Below are 7,812 nucleotides of genomic sequence, written 5' to 3' on the forward strand. Positions count from 1 at the left end.
CTAAAGCATCATCAAGGCTGATGGAGTTGTTCCCTAGGTCATTACAAACATTAATATGGAAGAATCCAAGAAATTTCGACCCTGATCACCGACACTACAAATCTGTGGGCTAACACACACGAAAAACTGAAAAAATCATTTAATTCTTGTTACTTCGCCAATAAAATGCTCCTAAACCCCTCTAAAGTACCACCGGGGTTATTAGAGTCGTTCTCTAGGTCGTTATAGATGCTACTATAGAAAAATACAAAAAGGTTCAACTCGAACCCCCGGCACCTAAAAAATTCATGGGCTAACACACACAAAAAATTGGCAAAATCGCCTAATTCGTGGTGCGATACCAATAAAATGCTCTTAAAACCCTATAAAGCACCGCTAGGGCAAGTAGAGTCGTTCCCCAAGTCGTTACGGATGTTACACTGGAAGAATCTAAGAAAGTTCGACCCGAACCATATTACCTAAAATTCTGTAGGATGACACAGACGAAAAACTGGCAAAATCGCAATTCTTTTTGCATTATCAAAAAAATGCTCCTAAACCCCTCTAAAGTGTTGTCGGGGCTACTTGAGTCTTTCTACAGGTCCTTACGGATGCTACTATGGAAGAATCCAAGAAAGTTTGACCCAGTCCCCCGGCACCTAAAAATTTGTGGTCTGACATACATGAAAAATTAACAAAATCATCTAATTCCTATTTTGTCGCCAATAAAATAATCCTAAACTCCTCTAAACCATTGTCGGGGCTAGTGGAGTCATTCTCTAGATCTTTACGGATGCTACTTTTGAAGAATCTAAGAAACTTTGAACCAGACCCCCGGCACCTAAAAATCTGTGGGCTAACACACAGGAAAAATTAGCAAAATAGCATAATTTTCATTGCATTGCCAATAAAATGCTCTTAAATCCCTCTAAAATGTCGTCGGGGCTACTGGAGTCATTTCCAAGGTCATTACAGATGCTACTATGGAAGAATCTAAGAAAGTTCGATCCGGACCCCCGGCATCTAAAAATTTGTGGGCTAATACAAATGAAAAACTGGCAAAATCGCCTAATTCCTGTTCGATGCCAATAAAATGCTTTTAAACCCTTCAAAAGTACTTCCAGGGCTACTAGAGTCAATCTCTAGGTGATTACGGATGCCATTATGGAAGAATCCAGGAAAGTTCAACCTGTACCCTGGCACCTACAAACTCGTGGGTCAACACAAATGAAAAACTGGAAAAATTGCCTAATTCTTGTTGCATCTCCAATAAAATGCAACTAAACCCCTCTAAAGTGCTTTCGGGAATACTGAAGTCGTAGAAGAATCCAAGAGAGTTCGACTCGGACCCCCGGCACCTAAAAATCAAGGGCCTGACACACGAAAAACTGGCAAAATCGTCTAATTCCTGTTGTGTCGCTAATAAAAAGCTCCTAAACCTTTCTAAAGCGCTGCCGGAGCTACTAGAGTCATTTTCCAAGTCCTTACGGATGTTTTTATGGAATAATCCAGAAAATTCGACCCGGACTCCTAGCATCTAAAATTTTGTGGGCTAACACACACGGAAAACTAGCAAAATCGCCAAATTCTTATTGCGTTGCCAATAAAATGCACTTAAACCCTTCTAAAGCATCGTTGGGGCAACAAGAGTTGTTTCCTAAGTCATTACGAATGCTACTATTGAAGAATCTAAGAAATTTGACCTGGACACCTAACGCCTATAAAATTTGTGGGCTAACACATACAAAAAAATGGCAAAATCTCCAAATTCCTATTGCGTCGCCAATAAAATGCTCCTAAACCCCTATAAAGCACCGTCGGAGCAACTAGAGTCATTCCCAAGTTGTTACGGATGCTACTATCGAAGAATCTAAGAAAGTTTGACCCGTACCCCCAACACCTACAAATTTGTGGGTCAACATAAATGAAAAACTGGCAAAATCGCTTAATTCCTGTTGCATCGCCAATAAAATACTCCTAAACCCCTCTAAAGCGCTGCCGGTGCTACTGAAGTCAGTCACTAGTTCGTTACAGATGCTACTATGGAAGAATCTAAGGAATCTCGACTCGGACCCCGGCACCTAAGAAATTCATGGGCTAACACACACAAAAAACTGGAAAATTGTCTAATTTATATTACGTCACCAATAAAATGCTCCTAAACCCCTCTAAATCACTGCTGGGATAACTAGAGTCATTCCCCAGATCGTTACAAATGCTACTATGGAGAATCCAAGAAAGTTTGAGCCGGACCCCCAGTACCTAAAAATCCGTGGGCTCACTCTCATGAAAAATTGGCAAAATCACCTAATTCCTGTTGCGTCGCCAATAAAATATTCCTAAACCCCTCTAAAGCACCGCCGGGGCAACTAGAGTCGTTCCCCAGATCATTATGGATGCTACTATGGAAAAATCAAAGAAAGTTCGACCCAGACCCCCGACACCTAAAAATTCATGGGCACACACAAACGTAAAACTGACAAAATCGCCTAATAACGTTGCATCACCAACAAAATGTTCCTAAACCCCTCTAAAGTATTGTCGGGGCAACTAGAGTCATTCCCTAGGTCGTTACGGATGATACTATGGAAGAAGCCAAAAAATTTCGACCCGAAACCCCGACACCTACAAATCCGTGGGATAAAACACATAAAAATAGGCAAAATCGCCTAATTGTTGTTGCGTAGCCAATAAAATGCTTCTAAACACTTCTAAAGTACTTTCAGAGCTACTGAAGTCATTCCCCAGGTTATTACAAATGATACTATGGAAGAATCGAAGAAAGTTCGACCTGTATCCCCGGCACCTACAAATTCATGGATCACCACAAATGAAAAACTGGAAAAATTGCCTAATTTCTGTTGCGTCGCCAATAAAATGCTCCTAAACTCCTCCAAAGTGCTGCCGGGGCAACAAGAGTCATTCCCTAGATCGTTAAGGAAGCTACTACGAAAGAATCCAAGAAATTTCGACCTGTACACCCAACACCTAAAAAATCCATGGGCTAACACATATGAACAAATGGCAAAATTGCCAAATTTCTGTTGCATCGCTAATAAAATGCTCCTAAATCCCTATAAATCACCGTCTGAGTAACTAGAGTCGTTCCCCAGGTCATTACGGATGCTACTATGGAAGAATCCAAGAAAGTTTGACCCTTACACCCGGCACCTACAAATTCGTGGGTCAACACAAATGAAAAATTAGAAAAATTGTCTAATTTCTGTTGCATCGCCAGTAAAATGCTCCTAAAGCCCTCTAAAGCACTTTCGGGGATACTGGAGTCATTCCCATGTTATTACGTATACTACTATGGAAGAATCCAAGAAAGTTCGACCCGTACCTCCGGCACCTAAAAAACCGTAGGCTAAAACACACAAAAACCAGGCAAAATCGCCTAATTCTTGTTGCGTCGCCAATAAAATGCTCCTTAACACCTCTAAAGCGTTGCCAGGTCTACTAGAGTCATGCTCTAAGTCCTTGTGGACATTTTTATGGAAGAATCCAAGAAACATCGACCTGGACCCCGACATCTAAAAATTTGTGGGTTAATAAACACGAAAAACTGGCAAAATCGCCTAATTTTTATTTCATCCCAAATATAATACTCTTAAATGCACTAAGGCATCGCGGGAGCTATTAGAGTTGTTCCCTAGGTCATTACGGATGCTATAATAGAAGAATTAAAGAAATATTGACCCGGACCACCGACACCTAAAAATATGTGGGCTAACACACGAAAAACTGGCAAAATTGCCTATGTCCTGTTGCATCGCTAATAAAATATTCCTAAACCCCTCTAAAACACCGCCGGAGCTACTGGAGTCATTCTCCAAGTCGTTATGGATGCTACTATGGAAGAATCCAAGAAATGTTGACCCGGGTCCCCGACACCTAAGAAATTCGTCGGCTAACACATACGAAAATGTGGCAAAATTGACTAATTTTGGCTGCATCGCTAATAAAATGCTCCTAAATCTCTCTAAAGCGTTGCATGAGCTACTAGAGTCATTCTCCATCCTTATGGATGCTACTATGAAATAATCTAAGAAAATTTGTCCCGGACCTCCAGCACCTAAAAATCCTTAGGCTAATACACACAAAAACTATCAAAATCGCCTAATTACTGTTGCGTCACTAATAAAATGCTCCTTAATCCCTCTAAAGTGCCATTGGGGCTACTGGAGTCATTCTCTAGGTCATTACAGATGAAACTATTGAAGAATCCAAGAAAGTTTGATCTGGATCCTCGGTACCTAAAAATCCATGGGCTAACACACACGAAAAATTAGCAGAATTGCCTAATTTCTGTTGTATCGCCAATAAAATATTCCTAAATCCCTCAAAAGAAAATACAGAGCTAATGAAGTTGTTCTCCTAGTCGTTACGGATGCTATTATAGAAGAATCCAAGAAAGTTCGACCCGAACCCTTGGCACCTAAAAACTTTGTGGGCTAACACACACAAAAAACAAAGAAAATTGCCTAATTTATGGTGCATCACCAATAAATTGCTCCAAAACCCTATAAAACATTATCGGGGCTACTTAAGTCGTTCTCTAGGTCCTTACGGATTCTATTATGAAAGAATCTAAGAAATTTCGATGCGGACCCCCGGCACCTAAAAATCCGTAGGCTATCACACACGAAAAACTAGAAAAATCGCCTAATTCCAAGTGCATCACCTATAAAATCCTCTGAAACCCCTCTAAAGCATCGCTGGGGATACTAGAGTCATTCCCCAGGTTAGTACGGATCCTACCATGGAAGAATCCAAGAAATGTCAACCTAGACCCCCGAAACCTAAAAATTTGTGGACTAACACACACGAAAAACTAGAAACATTGCCTAATGTATGTTGCTTCGCCAATAAAATACTCTTAAACCCCTCTAAAGCATCGCTGGGGCTACTAGAGTTGTTCTCCAGGTTGTTATGGATGCTACTATGGAAGAATCCAGGAAAATTCAACCCCAGTCACAAACCAAGAGATCTAGGGGCTTTTTCCCGCTCATCATCAGACCTCCAGTATCTAAAAATCTGTGGTTTAACACACATGAAAATAGGCAAAATTGCCTAATTCCTGTTCTTTTGCCAATATAATATTCCTAAACCCTTCTAAAGCACCACCGGGGCTACTAAAGTTGTTCTTCGGGTCGTTATGAATGTTACTATAGAAGAATCCAATAAAGTTAGACCCGGACCCCCAGCACCTAAAACATACATGGGCGTTACACAAACAATTGGCAAAATCGCCTAATTCCTATTGTGTCGCCAATAAAATGCTCTTAAACCCCTCTAAAGCATCGTCAGGGCTACTGGAGTCATTACCTAGGTCGTTATGAATGCTAGTATGGAAGTATCCAAGAAAATTTGACCCGTACCCCTGGCACCTACAAATCCATGGACTAACACATAGGAAACACTAGCAAAATTGCATAATTCCTATCGCATCGCTAATAAAATGCTCTTAAACCCCTCTAAATCATCGTTGGGTCTACTAGAGTCATTCTCCATGTTGTTATGGATGCTTCTATGAAAGAATCTAAGAAACGTTCAACTCGGACCCCCGGAACCTAAAAATTTATGGGCTAACACACACAAAAAACTAGCAAAATTGCCTAATGCCTGTTGCTTTGCCAATATAATATTCCTAAACCCCTATAAAGCACCGTCGGGGATACTGGGGTCTTTTCCTAGGTCATTACGGATACTACTATGGAAGAATCTAAGAAATTTTAACTCGTACCCCAACACCTAAAACATTCATGGGCTAACACATACGAAAAACTAGCAAAATCACCTAATTCTTATTGCATCGCCAATAAAATACTCTTAAAACCCTAAAAAGCATTGTTGGAGCTACTGAAGTCGTTCTCAAGGTCGGTATAGATTATACTATGGATGAATCAAAGAAAGTTCAACCCAAACCCCCGGCTCCTAAAAATCCGTGGGCTAACACATATGAAAAACTGACGAAATTTCCTAATTCTTGTTGCGTCGCCAAATAAAATGCTCCTAAACCCTTGTAATGCACCGCCGGGGTTATTGGAATCATTCCCAAGGTTATTAAAGATGCTACTATAGAAGAATCTAAGAATGTTCGACCGGGATCTCCGGTACCTAAAAATCTGTGGGCTAACACACACCAAAAACTAGGAAAATCACCTAATGCATGTTGCATCGCCAATAAAGTATTTCTAAGCCCATCAAAAGCATGGCCAGGCCTACTAGAGTCGTTCCCTAGGTCTTTAAGGATGCTACTATAGAAAAATCCAAGAAAGTTCGACCCAAACCTTTGGCACCTAAACAATTCGTGTGCTAACACACACAGAAAATTGGCAAAATCGCCAAATTCCTGTTGCATCACCAATAAAATGCTCTAAACACCTATAAAGCATTGTCGGGGCTACTGGTATTGTTTCCTAGGTCATTACGAATGCTACTATGAAATAATCCAATAAATTTCGACCCAGACACACGGCTCCTAAAAAATACGGGGGCTAACACACACGAAAAACTGGCAAAATTACCTAATTCATGCTGCGTCGCCAACAAAAATGCTCCTAAACCCCTTTAAAGCACCGTTGGGCTACTGAAGTCATTACCTAAGTCATTACGGATGTTATTATTGAAGAATAAAAGAAAGTTTTACCCAATTCCCCAGCATCTAAAAATTAGTGGGCTAACACACACAAAAAACTCGAGAAATTGCCTAATTCCTGTTGCGTCGCCAATAAAATAATACTCAACCCCTCTAAACCACTGTCGAGCCTACTGGAATCATTCCCCATGTCTTTATGGATGCTACTATCGAAGAATCAAATAAAGTTCGACCCGACCCCTGACACCTACAAATTCGTGGGCTGAAACATATGAAAAACTGATAAAATCGCCTAAAGTGTAAACCTAAACCCCTCTAAAGTAATTTCGGGGCTATTGAACTCATTCTACTGGTTATTACAAATGCTACTATGGAAGAATCTAAGAAAGTTTGGCTCGAACCCCATCACTTAAAAAAATTATGGGCTAACACACACGAAAAACTAGAAAAATAGCCTAATTCCTGTTGCGTCGCTAATAAAATACTCTTAAACCCCTCTAAAACACCACCGGGGCAACTAGAATCATTCCCTAGGTCGTTACATATGCTTCATTGAAGAATCTAAGAAAGTTTGACCCGGACCCCAATACCTAAAAATCTGTGGGCTGACACACACGAGAAACTAGCAAAATCACCGAATTCGTGTTGCGTCGACAATAAAATTCTCCTAAATCCCTCTAAAACACCATCGGGGCTATTGGAGACATTCCCTATGTTGTTACGGACGTTACTATGGAAGAATAAAAGACAATTCGACCCTGAACCCCGGTACCTAAAAAATATGTGGGCTAACATACACGAAAACCTGCTAAAATAGCCTAATTCTTATTGCCTCACCAATAAAAAGCTCCTAGACCCCTCCTAAGTGCCGACAGGGCTACTGAAGTCGTTACCTAGGTCATTATGGAAGCTAATATGAAAGAATTAAAGAAAATTCGACCCGTACCCCCGGCACATAAAAATTTCGTAGGCTAACACACACTGAAAATTAGATAAATCGCTTAATGTCTGTTGTGTCGCCAATAAAATATTCCTAAACTACTATAAAGCACCACCGAGGCAACTAGAGTCATTCACCAGGTCGTTACAGATACTACTATGGAAGAATTCAAGAAAGCTCAACCCGGACCCTCGACACCTAAAATTTTATGGGATGACACACACAAAAACCGACAAGATCGCCTAATTCCTGTTGCGTCGCCAAACAAAATGCTCCAAAACCCCTCTAAAAC

Source organism: Solanum dulcamara, chromosome 6, assembly GCF_947179165.1.
Source record: "Solanum dulcamara chromosome 6, daSolDulc1.2, whole genome shotgun sequence".
Taxonomy (NCBI): Eukaryota; Viridiplantae; Streptophyta; class Magnoliopsida; order Solanales; family Solanaceae; genus Solanum; species Solanum dulcamara.